This window comes from Erpetoichthys calabaricus, chromosome 3 (assembly GCF_900747795.2).
Source record: "Erpetoichthys calabaricus chromosome 3, fErpCal1.3, whole genome shotgun sequence".
Taxonomy (NCBI): domain Eukaryota; kingdom Metazoa; phylum Chordata; class Cladistia; order Polypteriformes; family Polypteridae; genus Erpetoichthys; species Erpetoichthys calabaricus.
The window spans coordinates 85438819-85458412 of record NC_041396.2 but is presented as its reverse complement, the minus strand read 5'-3'; the positions used below and the strand labels follow the sequence as shown (position 1 = coordinate 85458412).

Here is a 19594-nt window from a genome sequence, read left to right as displayed (position 1 = left end):
CGCAAATATGTTATTGCAATCCGCAGCGGGAGCATTTCTATAAACTTAATTTAAACTTACGTTTTACACCGTGCTTTGTTTCCCTTATGAACATGCTTGTATGCTTCACTCGCTCCCTTCTCAATTGTTTAATGAATTTTTTTGTTCTTCGCTGTTTGCGGCTCCTCCTTCATTTGTCCCTACTGCATTCACAGTCTTTTCACGTTATTGCAATCCGCAGCGGGAGTGTTTCTATAAACTTAATTTAAACTTACGTTTTACACCGTGCTTTGTTTCCCATATGAACATGCTTGTATGCTTCACTCGCTCCCTTCTCAATTGTTTAATGAATTTTTTGTTCTTCGCTGTTTGCGGCTCCTCCTTCATTTGTCCCTACTGCGTTCACAGTCTTTTCACGTGATTACGTGGGAGGCGTGATGACGTGACACTCAACTCCTCCTCCCACGGCCATCGAGCTGCCGTCCATTACAGTATATTGTGAAAAAAGAGGTTCCAGTTATGACCATTACGCGTTGAATTTCGAAATGAAACCTGCCTAACTTTTGTAAGTAAGCTGTAAGGAATCAGCCTGCCAAATTTCAGCCTTCCACCTACACGGGAAGTTGGACAATTAGTGATGAGTGAGTCAGTCAGTCAGTGAGTGAGTGAATCAGTCAGTGAGGGCTTTGCCTTTTATTATTATAGATTAGAATGATATACCTGTCCAATCCTCCCTTTGTTAAGCCTAGGTTGATCTTTAATGTGTAAATGGGACTCTACAAGGAGGCTGAGTCTGACTTCAATGAACTTAGATGTGGTAGCACTTTTTTAAATTTGTGATTGAGATGCTTGCTGTATCCACATTTAGATGTAGATTGTTAGATTGTGACTTTTTCCTGAAAGGTGTATTTTGCCATGCTTGCATTTTTCTGTTGAAAATTTTACATGCTGAACCCTACAACTGGTGATATCTCCCAACAGCTGAGTGAAAAGGAAAGAAATATAACTCCCTATTTTCAACTTCCATACTAGCTCTTCTTGCCTCCACAAAAAAGGCAAAGGTCCCATATGCCATGGTCCCATTCCTCTGAAATGCCACACAGTAAGGCAAACCAGAAACAAACAAGTGTACCCCCACAACTTGATAATGAAACAATAAAGCTACTGTTACCTAATAAATAAGATACACAGTACAACCTAAATCCTAAAACAGGCCAACAATGCAATGTTATTTATACTATAGATATTCTAAGCCAGTGATACACATACAGTATACTGTATATAGTGTGTGTGTATTAGCAATTTTTACTGGTTTTTTTTAATGTTGACCCTTTTGTCCTTGCTAACTTTAAAGCAAGTGTCCCATTTATCATCCACATTACCTCTCTGACAACTGTCTTTTCCTCTGCTCTATTGAGTCAAGAATATGTTCTTTTTGTGTATGACTAAATTCCATAATTCTGGTTACTTCTTGCTGGGGTGGAACCATGAATGCTACTTCTTTGTATTACCAGGTTTACATTTTCCCTCTATTGAGCCCTGATTCTTTATTAAACTTTTGAAACTCCATCAAAATATGTAAGTCAGGTTGGCTTATATATACATTTAAAATTTCATGAACGTCCACTCAGCTATTTTAGGAGTAAAGTTTGGTTGTTGTGGGGTTGACTCCCCACTGAAATTTTTCATGAACCCTATAAACTGCATGATGTAAATGCTACATTTTGTGAAAGTAGACAAAGCTGTTTTTGAGTGATGCACGATTTCTGTGTTGGTCCCTTATCACAACATAAACATCCATCATTTCCACTGAATCACTGACGTGGAATGTAGCCTTCACTTGAAGTAGGAGCAAATGTAAACAATAATCCAAATTCATTACCATCAGCTGAGCTGTTTTGGCATGATACAAGTGCCTTGCACTCCCTCCCCATTAGAACTCTGTTTAACAATAGAAAGGCCTGAAGTCTAGATTTTAAGTTTTATCAACTATAATATGCTTGCAAAATTTCATGAACTTCGACTCAGCTGTTATGGGGGATTTATTTTTGCCCCGATTACAACTACCCTTTCCATGAAAAGTTTGAAACATCATGTAGCCAGAATTTTAGTTTGGTTAATTTTTATTATACATGAAAAATTTCATTGAGATTGATTCATCCATTTTGGAATAATCAGAATCAGAAAACTTTATTAATCCCGAAGGAAATTACTTATGTTACAACTTAACAACAGACAAGGGACATGTTACACTAAGAAGTATAAAGTAATCATGTAAATATAAATAGAGTATAATAAATGTAAGTATCAAACTAGAGTGCAGAGTGTTGTACCTTAAGTTAATATTGCACATTCTGAGAACAAATAAGGTTATTCTCATGTGAAGAGAAGACAATTTATTGCACAAGAACAGATAGTATGTTGCATATTTCAAGTACATGAAAAATGTACCGGGATATCCAATAAAGAAAAAGGGTAATAGGTTAAAGTATGGGTGAGTGACCGAAAAAGGAGTTATAGAGTCTGATGGCTGTGGGGAGGAAGGATTTAATGTGACGTTCAGTGGAGCACTTGATGCTAGTCAGTCTACTGCTGAAAACGCTCCTCTGTCCAACCACAACACTATGAAGTGGGAGATTAGCATTTTCAATAATAGACCAAAGCCTAGACAACATTCTCTGATCTGCCACAGTTTCCAAGCTGTCCAGTTTCTCTCCAACCACAGAGGAAGCCTTCTGAATTAGTTTGTTTAATCTCCTGATGTCTGCCACTTTCATGCTGCTCCCCCAGCATGCCACAGCGAAGAAAAACATAGTGCTGCTGACATTAAAAGATCTGAGCTTGCGTAGGAAATACAGCCTACTTTGACCCTTCTTGTATATGGCCAGCGAGTTCCTGGACCAGTCTAGCTTATTGCTCATATGCACCCCTAGATACTTGTACTCCTCAACTACCTCCACCTCCATACCCTTAATAGACAGGAGAGAGGCTGGAGATTGCAATCTTCTTAAATCAACTACCAGTTCTTTAGTTTTACTGGTGTTGATCTACAGTTGATTCAGCTCACACCAGTCAACAAAATTGTCCACTACCTTCCTGTATTTCATCTCTTCTCCATGTCTGATACTACCAACTATTGCAGAGTCATCAGAGAATTTCTGCAGATGGCTGCCCTCTGTGTTGCAACTAAAATCTGTAGTGTACAGGATGAAGAGGAATGGTGACAGAACTGTCCCTTGTGGAGCCCCAGTGCCACACAGCATGGTATCAGACACAGAGCCCTGTAGCTGCACAAACTGTGGCCTTCCCGTCAGATAGTCCATGATCCACGAAACTAAGGGAGCATTCACCTGCATTTCCGATAGCTTAATCGCCAGTCTGGCTGGCCGGATGGTGTTAAAGGCACATGAGAAGTCGAAGAACATAATCCTGAGAGTTCCTCCTGGCTTGTCTAGGTGACTGTAGGCACGGTGCAGCAGGTAGATGATTGCATCTTTGACTCCAATCCTCACCTGGTAGGCAAACTGGAGAGGGTCCAGTGCTGACTTAACCTGGGGGCCAAGTATTTCCAGGACTAGTCTCTCACAGACTTTCATGATGTGTGCGGTGAGCGCCACTGGTCTGTAGTCAGAAGGGGCACTAGGATGTGCCGTCTTTGGAACAGGAACCAGACAAGATGTTTTCCATAGCACTGGCACTTTTTTAACACTCAGGCTTAAGTTGAAAGTCCTAAGTAGTACACAACAGAGTTGTGAGGCGCAGACTTTAAGCACCCTTGGGCTGATGCCATCAGGGCCTGCCGCCTTGTCAGAACGAAGTCTGTGTAATTTTCTCACGACTTGGTCTTCTGTAAAGGTGGTGGATGATCTGGTTGTGTCAGTGTTGTGGATAGAACAAAGGGCGGAGTAGGGTTCAGCTGGTAAGGAGGGGGTAGGAGGTAATGATTCACCGCACTCTTTCCCCTGTAATGAGTGGTGGCAGAGGGAAAAGTTAGCAGATGAGGTATTGATGGTGGTGTCCAGGGATACATTGTCAGCCACAGAGGTGGAGCTGCAGGGCAGGTTGGACTGAGGCATGCTGTCAAAACTACTAAAAAACTGGTTAAATTAATTTGCCTTTTCTCTGTCACCCTCAGTCCTCTGGCAGCTTGAATTAAAACCAGTAACTGCCCTCATGCCCTTCCAGACCTCTCTGGTGTTGTTCTGCTGCAGCTTTTGTTCCAGCTTTATCCTATAGCTGTCCCTCCCCTCTTTTATTTTAACAGACAACTGTTTCTGTACCCTCTTCACTGCTTCTTTGTCACCTTACCTAAATGCTCTCTTCTTTGCATTCAGAAGAGCTTTAATGTCCTTGGTGACCCATGGTTTGTTGTTAGGGAAGCAGCGTACAGATTTTAAAGGTACAGTGTTGTCTGCACAGAAGTTAACATATTCTGTGATACAGTCAGTGAGACCATCAATGTCCTCCAAATGAGGCTCACAGACAGCGTCCCAATCTGTTGCCTCAAAGCAGTCCTGTGAAGCTACACTGGCTTCCTCTGACCACACCCTCATAGTCCTGACAGTGGCTGACTGCCTTTTCACAAGTGGCACATAAAGTGGAAGAAGGTACACAAGGTTGTGGTCTGATCTCCCAAGAGGGTAATAATAATAATAATACTACATTTTATTTATATAATGCATTTCCCATACTCAGGGATGCTCCACATTACAAGCTTCAGGTTAAGGGCAGTACTCAAGGACCCAACAGACCAGAGTCACCTCTGTTATGTAATAGTAGTACTGTTAATAATAGATTCAGACAGGTCATTAACCATAACATTGCTAAAGTCTACACAACTTTCCCACTTTAATAAAGATAAATAATAAAATAAAATAAAAAAGTAGAAGAAAGAGTGAAAAAAACTAGATGCTGTAGATCAACAATATTATACTAATGATAGCTGCTGTTCTTCTTGTGAGAAACTGAAAGTGCAGAATATGCTTTGTTTAGTATCATTAGTTCTTTTGAAGACATTGTAATGGTTGCATTTTGTCATGTATAAAATAAAATCTGTCCATGGTGCAAACTGGAAGAGTATTATCACCCCAACACAAGACACTTCAGTGTCTTCCCGGCTTCCTCAGGTGTATAAAACACATACTGTAGTCTATGTTTATTCTTCAGTCTTCACTTTTACCCCAGCTAGATATATGAGACCACAAACAATTCCTGATTTGCACTGTTGCTGTTGGTGCATGTGATGACACCCAATGTTTTGAGTAGCCACATCTGCTAAATGACTTAATGTCTTAACAGCCATCTGCTAAGACACAAAAAAGGAAAACACAAAGACCCAAATAGCTAAAGCATAGATGTGAATAGTAAGATTATGAATTTAAAGTCTTGTTTTTAGTCATTAATGCTCTCAAAGAATGTAATCCTGAACATCAAGACCATTTTACCATTTATGACAAACTGATACAATATCTCTAATAATATTACAGATTTAAGGTAGGTACTGTAGTTTAAGAGTTAAGGTTATGAGTAGGTTAAGAGTAAGGTTACTTATAGAGTTAAGGTAGATAGGTATCTCTGAGGCTCCTATCTGAGGATTCCAGTATTAAAACCAAAATAAAAATGTCACTAACATAAAGAAAATGTGTTGTGGCCGGGTGCAGGAATGACAGCTCCACGAACTGGAAAAATCTGAGGCGCCAACTGGGTCATCTGTTTATTATCTAAAACAAGAATCAAAAATTAACGCTCTTTGGTGTGCATGTCACAGAAAACAGGGTTTAATCTCAAAACAAAAAGTACTTGGGCTGGTTAGCCAGTAACAAGGTTACTTTGCTAGCAGTTGCTATTGGGCTTTTATGTAGGCTAAACCAGAAGGGGTGGAGTCAGTTGCCCTCATTGGCTGGTTTCTTGATACTGTGGAAAGAGAAGCAGATGACACTGTTAGCAATACCACCTCCTCTCATCCCCACAGCCTATTACATACCTCGACAGAGCCTCCGATGATACCACTCAGATGCAAATTGTAGTAAGAAGCACAGAAACAAATGTCAGGAACTTGGAAAGCTAATGATGTACTTAAACACAAACATACATCAAAGATAGTTTTTGTCAGGTTATTCACAACGTTTTATTAATGATGTGTCTAATGCTTCGGTTTTTTAGCATTAGGTCAACAATGTTAATTGTGTTACATCCAAAGACACATTCCACAGCAACTGACATTATGTCATGACAACCCCAACTCAAAAGGTCAGTGCCAAAATGAAAACAAAATGACAACAGAAATGGCACAAATATTGTACATTTATTAATAACCAAAAACAATTGCAATAGTAAGAAACAAGTGTAAAATATTATTCAGTGCTTCAAAAAACTCATATTTGGAAATAACCATTTAAAAAAGTTGAATCAATTGCTCATTAATTTTGCAAACACTCTAGCCGGAAGAATTAACATTGTTAAGATGAATATCCTTCCTAAACTTCTCTTTTTATTTCAAAACATTCCAATATATATCAATAAATCGTTTTTTAAACAGTTAAATTCAACAATAACCTCATTCATTTGGAACTCAAAACACCCACGTATCCGAAGAGCGACCCTACAAAGACCTCAGGCAGAGGGTGGCATGGCTTTACCTAATTTTCAGTTGTATTACTGTGCAGCAAACATACAAGCCATAAAAACCTGGACACAAATAAATGAACATACACAGGCTTGGTCCGCAATAGAAGTAAAATCCTGTAGTACTTCTTTATACTCCCTGCTCTGCTCTCCAATAAATGTAAGTCATCGCAAATATACTAATAACCCAATTGTGCTTTACTCACTCAGAATATGGAACCAACTTAGAAAGCATTATAAGATGGAAAATCTTTTATCGGTGGCACCGCTGCAAGAGGACCACCTCTTTCAACCTTCGCAAGTATATCCAGTTTTTAATACCTGGAAAAGTTTTGGGATTAAAATGCTCAGAGATCTTTATATAGACAACATATTTACATCTTTTGAACAATTGCGTTCAAAATTCAACCTCCCAGCTACACATTTCTTTCACTATCTTCAAATTAGAAATTTTGTTAAACAGAAATTACCCGATTTCCCCCACATCGCACCCTCCACAATGCTGGAAAAAATACTGCTCAATTTCGAGAAATTAAACACCATTTCCGCATTATATAAAATCTTATTAGAGTCCCTACCTTTCAAAGATCCAAGAGGACATTGGGAAGAAGATCTCTTAATCAATATATCAGAAAAGGAGTGGAAGGTAGCAAAGCAGAGAATTCATTCGAGTTCCATATGCGCAAAGCATAGAATTATTCAACTAAAAATTATATATCAAGCTCATCTGTCTCGCTTAAAACTGTCCAAAATGTTTCCAGGGCAGGATCCAACCTGCGAACGCTGCAACCAAGCTCCTGCCTCACTGGGTCACATGTTCTGGGCCTGCATCCAACTAACATCATTTTGGACAAAAATTTTTAAGTGCCTTTCAGACAGCCTTGGGGTCACAATCCCTCCTAACCCATTAACAGCTGTGTTCGGTGTTCTTCCAGATGGACTTGAATTGGAGAAGGACAAGCAAACGGTGATTGCATTCACTACACTTTTGGCACGCAGACTTATTCTGTTAAATTGGAAGAATCCTAATTCTCCTCTGATAAGTCAGTGGGAAACCGATGTTTTATATTATTTGAAATTGGAAAAAATCAAATTCTCAGTTAGAGGATCTGTACAAAATTTTTTCAAAACCTGGCAGGATTAAATCAATATTATTTTAGAATAGGAGAATAACTATTACCGCATTTAATCCCCTTCTCCATCTCTTATTTACATATATATTTATTTCTCCCTTTCTTTTGTTTATTGTTGTCTTATTAAAAAGCCCTAAGCAATTCTCCTTCGGCTAAGCTCTCCTTCTCAGGGGTGGGGTTTGATTTGTCTTCAATTTTGTTTGGTTATAAATTGATCTATTTGTATGGAATGATTACAATGAAAATTAATAAAATTAAAATATAAAAAAAAATAAATTTTGCAAACACTCAAAATCAAAACATAATCCCATCCTACAGCATGGTTTATGGATGTGTCAATTAGGCTTATGAATATAACGAGCATGAAATCGAGCAAGTAAATGAGAGGCAAGAACCAAATCCGCCCTAACACAAAATTGTCCTCAGAACCATGCACCACCAATGGACCAAATAATCTGTTCAAGAACTCCTATTATTCAATATATTGCACTTAAAATTCCTTCAAACCTTGGTGACCAGAAAAAGAGAAACAGGTTATACATTGTAGTAGCTTCAATGAACAGGTGTCAAAAAAGAAACATGAAAAGCACGATGAATCCTAATATGAGACGGTAAACTGAGGTTCTTATTTTACATTGATCTGTGAACTTGTATCATTTTTTTTAGGATTCCCCGGCAAAATAAACTGGATGTGGAAGGGATGGTTCTTTTGAACTGTCACCACTTTTACTGTTGCAAGCACTGCTATTACTGGTAGACATCACAGGTTGAGGTTGAGGTGTGGAATCCCTAAATGTTTTGAGATATTGCTTAATTTTGTAATTCTTTTTTGAGAGAATCCATCACTTCTTACATTTTCTTTTTGAGTACTTTCACTTCCCCTGAACATATCTTAAGTCTTTCTTATTTACCAATCATATCAGGGTCACTTATGTTTTGATAAAATTTTATGTTAAGCCTCATGCAAGGAAAGGTTGTCTGAATAGAGGGAATGGCCAGAAGAGGAAGCGTTAACCAAAGCCAAAATCAAAACCAGAGATGAGTCCTATTGTTTGTCACAACCACATCACTCACAAAGAATTGTAGTAAGGAATGCAGGAACAAAAGTCATGAACTGGGAAGTCTCAAATACTTAAACACACATGCACAAAAGTGTTTGAGCAGTTAACCATAAACTCATATGATGATGTGTCTAATGCACCACGTCAGTTATTCAATAATTGAAAACAATATTAATAATAAACACAAAATACAAAACTACAAAAACATACAAAATACTATGCAGCACTGCAGAAAAACATATATGGAAATAACCTTACAAAAAGAAGCTGTAATAAGTGCCAGTAACTTTTCAAACACACAGAATCATAGCACTTTGGAGATTCACCAATTCACATGATGCTATTACAGCAATACTGTACACAGATTTACATTTTCTTGCCGTTTTATATGCGTCAAGTTTTTGGCTGCAGGCTTTTATAATCTGTTAGTTGTTATGGGATTACTCACCAAAAGTGTTTGGGAAAGGTTGGGAACACAGGAGGTAGAAAGTAAGACCACCCTAGTAACAGCATGGGAGTCAGCAGTGAGCATACTCAGAGGGCAGTCCAAGGAATTGTTCTCAGCATCTGGCCTGAGAGGGGGACCTGTTTGGGTATTAGAATCCTACAATGTATAGCAATATTCTCAGATGTGAATTATGAAGAATCTGCAATCTATTAGAAAGTAAAGAAAACTGAGACTTATATTTACATGAACAGTGCAAGTACACTTTACAACAACAACAATTTATTTCTTGTATAGCCCAAAATCACACAAGGAATGCCTCAATGGGTTTGAACAGGCCCTGTTTTTTGACACACCCTTGACTCTCTAAGAAAAGAAGAAAAAACTCCCCCCTCCAAAAAAAAACCTTGTAGGGGGAAAAAATGGAAGGCAGGTTTGGTGTGCAACGGGTATCAAAAAATGGGGTAAATTCAATACAGTACACAAAACAGAACACAAGTAATCCTCTGCACAGAGCAAGATGGCCAATCTATTATTGCAACCTCACAAATACAATACAATAGTACAAATTGTACAATAGTACAGACAGAAGTACAGAGGTACCCCTGTAATCTATGTAGAGGCCTACTAATCTGTGTTTTTTTGTTTTAAATAATTGCTTCTATGGGAATTTATTACATGTTGTAGTGTTCATATGTTGTGACGAAATAACACTCGAGGCAGATATGTGATATCACATAGAACATATTGAAATACACCACTTTAAGACTAATTATTACGTTTGTTACTGGGGATCTCTGTCATGAATATGAGCTTTTTTTTAGCTAGAAATAAGTTTTGGTGTGTGCTGACTACATTTTTTATTATTTAACTTATTCTAGCAATGACATCATTTTGCCACCATTTTATGGTTATATTCTTTAGTGGCCCTGTTTTCGTTGGCAAAGCAATCTTGTTTATAGAAAAAAATACTCTGCCAGTCATGTGACTGACTCCATTACATGCAATGTTGTCATGTCAAGGATATTTAAAATGGTGGCACGGTAGTGTTAGTCATCCTAGTTTTGAGATTCTAAAAGTTCTAAAAAACCTCTTACATAAATAGTTATTTGTTAATTTTAGGTCCTCCTTTGTTTTTGAACTTCTGGCTTTGGTTTTTGACTTTCATTTTAACTAAAGATTTTTGGGGTTTGATGACTTTTATTTCTTTATTTTCCTTTTGGTGTTTAGTCTTTTGTCTGTCACAAGGTAATGTCACAGCATGCTGTAACAAGTCTTTTATTTTCCTTAGGAAACCCAGTAATTGGTGCCTTTGGAAGAATTTTACTTTATCTAGCTACAGTACAAATAAACACTGTTCACAAAATTCCACTGGATAGCCACCAGGGCCTTCAATTTTCTCATTTTGCTGTGAATTTACCTTGTAATTCTGAGGTTTATTATGCTCTTCTGCACTGAGAGTTCTGAGATGTGTTGTTTGTATTTTATCAAAAAATCCATAGCTTTAGCCCCTTCTTTTTTACCTTATGAGGAATATAACTCATTATAATATTCCTCGAATGTGCTAATTAGTTCTTTTTGCTTCCTAACTTTTTTCCCTTTTCTGCATTATTTATCTCAATTATTGAAATGCAACCTAACTATTCTAACATGGCTTGTTGAAAAAAATCTTATTGGTTTTCATAATGATAACTTTAAAAAGGTTGTTCTGTTTCTCTTGTAGTCCAAAGAATTGTGAACCAATCTTTTCCTATAGAGTGCCTTATTAGTTGATCTAGAATATTCTTGATCAGTTCTAGAAATCTCCATAATCAGTTCTGATGCTTCTCTAGTTTCCAATTTATTTTTTATGTGAAACATAAGAGATGTTTTTTCCGCTTAAAACTGCCTTCAGTGCTTCTCTTACTGCTCCACTAAAACGCTGAAGAAGAATTGGTGTCTAAAAAAGTTGTTTGGAGGTTTTATAAAATTCACAACCATTACTAACAATGGGTTAAGATGCCAGTTATAGAGTAGAGCAGAGTTTGTAGAGCATAAATATGAAAGCTCCTGACTAAGAGGAACTTATTTGGAGAAAACAATAAAATCATACTTGCAGGATTTAATAGTAATAAATTATTATAAATAAAAATGTAATCAGTTCTTGAATACCTATATATGCACTGATGAGAAACAAGAATATTCTCTTGAATTTGGATAAAACAGTCTCCATATGTCAGAGATTGTGATTTGCTATAAACTGTATATTGTCTTTGCAATTTTAGATTTTATATTTTTCAAAGATCCTGTCTAAGTCTGAATTTAAGAGAGCTCATATTGAGAACTATTGTGAATGCATTTTGCATAAATTCTCTGTCATCCATATTTGGTGTAATTATGTTACCCAGAGGGGCGGCACGGTGGTGCAGTGGGTAGCGCTGCTGCCTCGCAGTTGGGAGACCTGGGGACCTGGGTTCGCTTCCCGGGTCCTCCCTGCGTGGAGTTTGCATGTTCTCCCCATGTCTACGTGGGTTTCTTCCGGGCGCTCCGGTTTCCTCCCACAGTCCAAAGACATGCAGGTTAGGTGCATTGGCAATTCTAAATTGGCCCTAGTGTGTGCTAGGTGTGTTTGTGTGTGTCCTGCGGTGGGTTGGCACCCTGCCCAGGATTGGTTCCTACCTTGTGCCCTGTGTTGGCTGGGATTGGCTCCAGCAGACCCCTGTGACCCTGTGTTCGGATTCAGCGGGTTGGAAAATGGATGGATGGATGTTACCCAGAGTTAATATAGATTTGAGTACATTCCCCACCTCCATGATAAATACCATATCCATTGCTACAAGAGGGATTGTTTTATGGATTAAAACTCCCACAACTCTGAATTTCTTATCATAGTTCTTATCATAGAATGAAAAATATAACAGACCTAGTCTCATTTCAGCCAAAACTGGCCCTTACTTGTAAAAGGATAAGTTTGGAATCAAGCGTGAAAACCAAAGCCTTAAAAGCTTACTCAACACATCCATTTTTCAAGCCTTATGTACTGACTGTGGCTCTGTGTCTTGAGATTGCACTCATAGTTTAAGATAGTGAATCCAAGTTAGTTTTGGAAAAGAAAATGCACTTCACCTCATTGTTCATCTCCCTCTGCAGAAACTCTAACCCCTATGGTATCCTCTAGTATATAATTTTCATCTCAAAAATGATCTCTTTCAGCTATTGGACCCAGGTGTGTATTGTTTTCTCTGTTCTGCAGAGAAGACAATAATCAACATAAATATGTCACATTTCCAGTCACTCACAGTCTTTCATTATGTGTGATGAAGACAAATAGACAAATCCAAAATATTGTTGATCCTCCAGTTATTTCAGTCAAGACTGTGGAAAGCATCTGCACTGGGGGGGTTGCTGCGCTGTGTAGTGGAAGACTGCACCAGCATCTGTATTTGTTAAAGATGATTAAATTATTCAAAGATTTAAAATAGCTATGAATCACAACACAAAACTATCTCATCATTTTATGGGCTTGAATAAACATCTACCTAGAAGGAACAATGAAAGTTACCAATTCCTTTTAGTCATTGGATTGGACTTACGCTATGGATGTGTTATAAGAAGAGAAGAAGCCATGGATGAAGAGTCCATTGCTGGACGATTTCAAGCTCACAACATTTTCACTGACATGGTAGATCTAACAATGAATTAAAAGCAAATATTCAGTTTTCTTCACAGGATGCTGACATACATTTGAGATTGTACTGTGGTGAGTTTGGAAGGACTGGTGCAAAGTAGAATTTGACTGTATATGAGATGCCATTTAGGAAAAAAATAAATGATTTGAGTATGCATCTGCCATCAATCTACTGTGTCTGTATGTGATTCAGTATGTGTGCTGGCACTGCATATGAAAAGTGTTATTTGTGTGCACATTGAATAGAAAAAAAAAAAAGATTTTAGTATGAATCCGCTGCCAGTGCTGTTGCACATTTTGAATCATGTACGATCTCAGTATTTTGGAGGCAGATGCATACTGATTTTATAGCATACTGACAATTATCAGACAGACACTTATCACTCTTTTGTGCAAATTATCATTTGTTACAAGACATATTGGAGCACAACCTTTGATGAAACTGAGTTAAACATACAAAATGAGAAAAATATGCAGCTTGAAACTAAACCGAGGCTACAAGCAATTGTTGTATAGTTCTGTCCAAAGTCTACCCACAACAGTCTCTTTCAGCAGACAAGCAAAAAGGAAACGTATTTATAGTTCCGTTGTTGTGACAGACATGCCTCAGAAATGTCAAAGTCATGTTTTGTTAAATCAAAACCTTTGCCACTTTGAAATGGATATATTTTATATTTTTACAGCGTGCACTTTCACACTTGGACTGGTGTCCTTCGGTCACTATTTTAAACCAAAAGAACAGGCATGATATGTTTTAATATTTTTTAAAAAGTGCTTCACTTTAGAACACATTTTCATATGGAAAAATAATATGTGCCTTAATTGTGAAAAATAAGTTTGATTTGAAAACTGCTGAAATCATCCTTTAAGCAAGTCTCCTGTAAAAAAATACTGTCTCAGCCTTTAAGGATGTGAGATGCGAGAGTACTTTATTTCTCTTAAGGTCATGATTGCTTAGAAAAATGTAAATGACAGCTTACCACATGTAATGATTATTTAGAATTATACTACTTCTGTCTTCTAAAAAACACTGGTATTAGATGAAAGCAGTGAGGTATTTTAAATTTCAGGCTTATCGGTAATTTCATATCTTTACCGACTGGTCTTGCAGTCAGTCAACTAACCAATACATTTCCAAATAAGATAGTGGAGCAAAAAAAAAAGACTAAAAAAAACTTTCTTTGTTTCCTCTCTCTTCACAATACAACATAGGCCCAATCCTCAAACCCTCCTCCATCTTTCCTCCACAAATGAGGCTAAGATCACATAGAGCAGAGTTCCGGTCCTCTGACATGCCAAGAGACAGGGCATGCCCCTTATCTATTTCAAATATCAGAAATATGTTATGCATTTCTCACAGGTCTTGAATATTTTTTGAACTTTTCATTCTATGATTGGTATTATATCAAAAGGATATTGACCAGCTCTGGGCTCAATTAAATTCTATGATAAACATGATGAAAGCTGAAATATTTAGAATAATTCCCAAGATAAAAAAACAAGGAATAAATGTGATTAGTACATCCATGCCAGCAAAAGTGTTAGAACAGAGAGACAGAGAAGGAGCACAGACTGATGGAAGAAAGGGTGTGTCTGTCAGACAGCAAAGAGAAGCAACGGCTGTTCTGCTTGGATTCAGATTTGAAGAAAACTCAGACTCATAGTGTCTTCAGTTCTCAGTTTTGCAACACTTGGACTGCATCCCCTCATCTCGGACAATAGAGGGAATGAAAATGCCAGGATAGTTCAGCCCTCTGCTTTCAGGAAAATTACTCAGCATAGCAACACTTTTCTAAATAAACACAATATCATTTGGCAAAGGAAGCGCAGTTCAAGATGTAAAAACACTGAAAAGGGGGGTTTGGGCCGAATAGGCATCACAAACCTCGAGGAGGAATGGGAACAAACACATTGATGGACTGGATTTCAGGCCATGTGAATTCTTAATGAAAGACTAAACACTTTATTTAGTTAAAAGATCAAATACAGTTCAGTTCTCCCCAACCAGCCCCCTGACCCAGAAATGTTGACAAAGGTGAGTGACATATCCCATAACAGCAAAAAGAACCTGACGTGTTAATTTCACAACCGGAGGTGACTGTAACTTAAAAGAGAGAGACAGTAATGATGGTCATTATTTTAGGTCAGGGCAGAGACTGAGTATACAGAAAATTTACAAGGGAATGAATAACACTAGACGATAATACTCTCCATGAGCAGGACTTCTATGGACTTGTCAGGGGGACTTCTCAGCATGATTCTTCCCATGCAACATTTCCCTTCCAGAAAGTTTTGAATTTATTATTATCAGAGTAAAATCAACTTTTACCATTCTACTGAAATGATTAGCTATGTCAGGTTCAAGGTGGTATGGTGGCACAGAAGTTAGTGCTGCTACTTCAGAGTTGTACAGAGTTGGGTTCAATTACCCATCTGTTCAGTTGGCGGACCTTCCACATTACTTTTATGTCTGTATGGGTTTTCTGCAGACACTTTCATCTACTCTGATATTCCTAGTTGTGTAAATTAACTTAACCTTAGCTATCTATAATGCCAACATTATATAGAAGCCATATACATGTGGTAATTTCCATCCATTCATTTCTTAAACCTGCTCAGTCCAACTCAGTGACACAGCAGACCACTGACAGTGAAGGAAATTTAGGTGGAAATACATTTTAATTTATTCAGCACCTTTCTATAGCAAGAACAATCCCAAACCACATTACAAGTATACAGGTACAATACAGTCACAGGCCAGTCACTGAGTCAGAAGTGGACACTCAACCTTCAACATCTGGGAATAAAATGCAATGCCATAGGCATTACAGCATACCACCTGTCACCACTCATGGATAAAAAATATTTTCTGCTGGATTTCACATCCATCTTGGATCTTAATGTCAGAGTAAAATGCATTTTGTAACACATGAACCATCCCCAGTCAGGAACTACACCATATTACAGCATATTTACACACACACACACCTGCTTTCATTCTCACAAGCCAGTATAAAATTTTCAAGTCCTAATGGACTTATTTTTGGGATGTAGGGGCTGATATAAGACATCATGGTGGAAACCCCACATGAGCATGGAGAGAGAAAACAGACAGTGTACAGATAGTGACCAGTCCAGGATTCAAACAGAGTCACAAACACCTTGTACTATTTTCTCTGTAGTTACCATCTAAGCTGAGGAAAGACTCCTTTAAAAGGTATGCAGGTTTCATCCTCTATTCTGTTAGACTGTATGCCTGGTGGGACACATGCAATTGAGAAATTAGTTAAAATAATCATTTTTAATAAGAAACAGCAAATATGGAGTATTGGGGGAAGATTGGTCTTAAGCAAAGCAAAGAACAAGTATTTCTTGCTCTTAATATGCTACTGAATACAGTACATCAGTATAAACTGAATTTGGAGAGCTAATTCTGATTTTGACTTAGGAGTATATAGATGCTTCCATGCATTGATTGAAGATGCTGCCCCTTGTATCTTGTGGGCACCTTCCAATGGTTTTAACAACTTAATAAGTCCTCCATTGCATCTCAGACTTTAAAACATTCACAGTAAGCGACTGTCCACGCATGTTGCAGTTAAAGGGTGCCACCTAGTGGTTAAATAGTATGAACAGTCATTTTCTTTAGTTTTTTTGTTCAACTGCAGAAAGAGGACGCTTTAAAAACATAGGAACTCGTGGTAGACACGTAAATAAATAAATAAAAAGATAGATAGATAGATAGATAGATAGATAGATAGATAGATAGATAGATAGATAGATAGATAGATAGATAGATAGATAATGAAAAATAAAAGTGTGGATCTCTTTTACATGGCTGGTCTGTACAGCAACACAGCAGCTAGTGCTGCATGTGGTCATTGTCTGTACAGAGTTTGCATATTTTTCCAGTATCTTCAAAGGGTTTCTTCTAGGTATTCCAGTCTTCTTCCTACTGATGCTGCATGCGTGAGTGAGCTCTGTAGTAGGCTGCTGCCAAATTTAGGGTTGTGGCCAGTACAGCTAGGATAGGCTTCAGCTCCCTGCAATTCCGAATTAGATTAAGGAGGATTGTAAATATTATGTTGTCAATCTGTACTACACTGCATTCTTGTTCTCTATTTAAAGGCTCTTTTTATGGTCCTCCTCGTGAACAGTAACATGTTGTGCCTTGCTATTCTTAGTATGTCTGAGGCATAATGCAGATATAATTACTCCAAGGTCATTTAACTATTCCCTCTTATTAGGCTATTTGTTTGCCAATAGAGCCCAAAATTCTGTCCAGTCCTAGTAGCCTAATGTCCATTTAGCTACACATTATGAAAAGCAGCGTCTCTGTAACACTGCTCCTATGATCTTCAAATTTAGGAGGTAACAAGCTGTTTTAGATAACAATCATTTCTACATCATATACAATCCCAAGACACATTATAATCACCTATCCATATCTCAACCATATACATACAGTATTCAGTGCCCATTAAAAATGTTCTCATTTTATCATTAGACAATGTTGAATCACAATGGATTTAGCTTGGCTTTTTTGACATTGACCAATAAAAAATATCTTCAGTGCCAAAGTGAAAATGGATCTCTAAACGAATTACAAATATAAAACAGAATAGTTGATTGCAATTCAAGTCAATATTCAGTAGACACACCTTTAGTAGCCATGGCAGCCGTGAGTTTGTGTGTACAGGTGTCTAGCAGCACTGCAATCTTTCCAGATTCTTCTTTTTTGCCAAATTGCTCAAGCTCTGTCAGGCTACATTGAGACTGTGAGTGATGCAAGTGAAAATGTTCTTGAAGCTGCCTGCCTGTTGTGGCACGCGGCTGGGGGTGGCACCCAGCCGAGACACCCAGAAAGACAGGAGGAAGGCTCATTCCTCTTCCAGACCGCGAGGGGGCGTCCGCCCTAGTTGTATTGGGGGCCACGGGTACAGGGCTTGGAAGCCCAACCCTGTAGGGGCCCGTGGTCACCGCCAGGGGGCGTCCGCCTGCCTGAAGGACCTGGGCCTCCAGCACTTCCGCCACACCAGGAAGTGCTGGGGGGAAGAAGACTGGGGAAACCGGAGGGCTTCCGTAAGCACAGCCGGCACTTCCGCCACACAGGGGAGTGTCCGCAGAGGAGTGTCGGGAAAGCACCTGGAGCCCATCCGGGCATGTATAAAAGGGGTCACCTCCCTACAAATGAGAACTGGAGTCGGGCGAAGAGTGGACAAGGTTCAGAGTGAAGGAGAGTGGAGGTGGCCTGAAGGAAGCAGGCACTGGAAGAGAGCCTGGACTTTGGGGAGATTGGTGCTGGAGGCACTGGGTTTGTGCACATATGGACATTGTAAATATGCAAAATAAACATGTGGTGGACTTTAAGCTGGTGTCCATCTGTCTGTGTCCGGGCTGCCTCTCACACTGTTTAACTGGGACATCCTGACTTCATTGGTACTAGCACATTTAGAAAATGAGATCATATGTAACATTCAACATTATATTTGATTATCTTATAAGAGTTTACATATAAGAAGTGTTATTTATTTTAACCAGGAATCACCCAGTATTCTTAATATGTTGAACTAGTTGGGACTTACATAATGCTTAATGATATAAGGGGTGTTTCTAAGGTATACTAAGTATCCTTATGCTGACTGGTGAAAATTAAATATATTCAAGTGTGTTAATAAATGAAAATAAAGTGCTCTGTTAGATTACTTTTACTTAGAGCTTGTAGGACTCCACCAGTTGGTGTAAACAAAGGACATCTATGATTGGAGTTCATATACAATGATGGCTCAAGACTGTTCTTTATTTACTAAGTATTTTCCACAGCAGTGAACAGCCTTTATCAAATCCAGCCACAGATTCTGAATTAGATTGAGATCTGAATTCTGACTTGGCCTCTCCAGCACATTAATATTTTTTTATTTAAGCCATTCCTTTGTAGCTTTGGTTTTATGCTGGAGGTTATGTTACTGGAGATTTTCTTTCAAGGTGCAGGTTTCTTACAGACTGTCTCGGGTTTACCACCAGAACTTCTCTGTATTTTGCCATATCTATTTTATCATTTCAGGGTCTGCTGCAGAGAAGAATCCCCACAGAATGATGCTGCAACTATTATGCTTCACTGTGGAGATGGTGTGTTTTTAATAATGTGCAGTGTTCAAACAGGGTGTTTAGTCTCAGGGCCAAAACACTCCATTTTTGTCTCATTGGACCACAGAACTTTTTTCCAGATGATTTCAGACTATTTTGCGTTCACTCCAATCTCATTTCATTCAATCTCATACACTGTAACTTGCATCTCCTTATTGTACAATCATTCAGATTTTGGGGACGGCCTGCTCCAGGCAGATTTACAAATGTGCTATGCTCTTTCCATTTTTTGAATTAATCATGTGACTTCTAAACCATCAGTGATGATTTAGGTGTGTTATATTAAAGTGTGGGTGAGTATTTTGTGATCAATTTTGCATGATATATTTGTAATTGAGTTAGACCACTTTGCCGAGATCTGGTTTAACTTTGACATTAAAGAGTATTTTTCTGTTGCTCAGTATCAAAAACCCAAATTAATTATGCAGTGGAAATTAAATTGGAAATCTTGGGGTTTAAAGTCCAGTTCCAAGGTCATATGCCACCCTCCATTGTGCCTCCAGGAGCCAATCCCCCTTCTCATTTTTGTGGTATTTAG

At 38.3% G+C, this 19594-nt stretch overlaps 1 protein-coding gene across 1 annotated transcript in view; it reads left to right on the top strand.

The window, feature by feature from the left end:
- taf11 (TAF11 RNA polymerase II, TATA box binding protein (TBP)-associated factor) overlaps positions 1-19594 on the top strand; it is a 472816-nt gene that overhangs the window by 131892 nt on the left and 321330 nt on the right. The window lies entirely within an intron of this gene.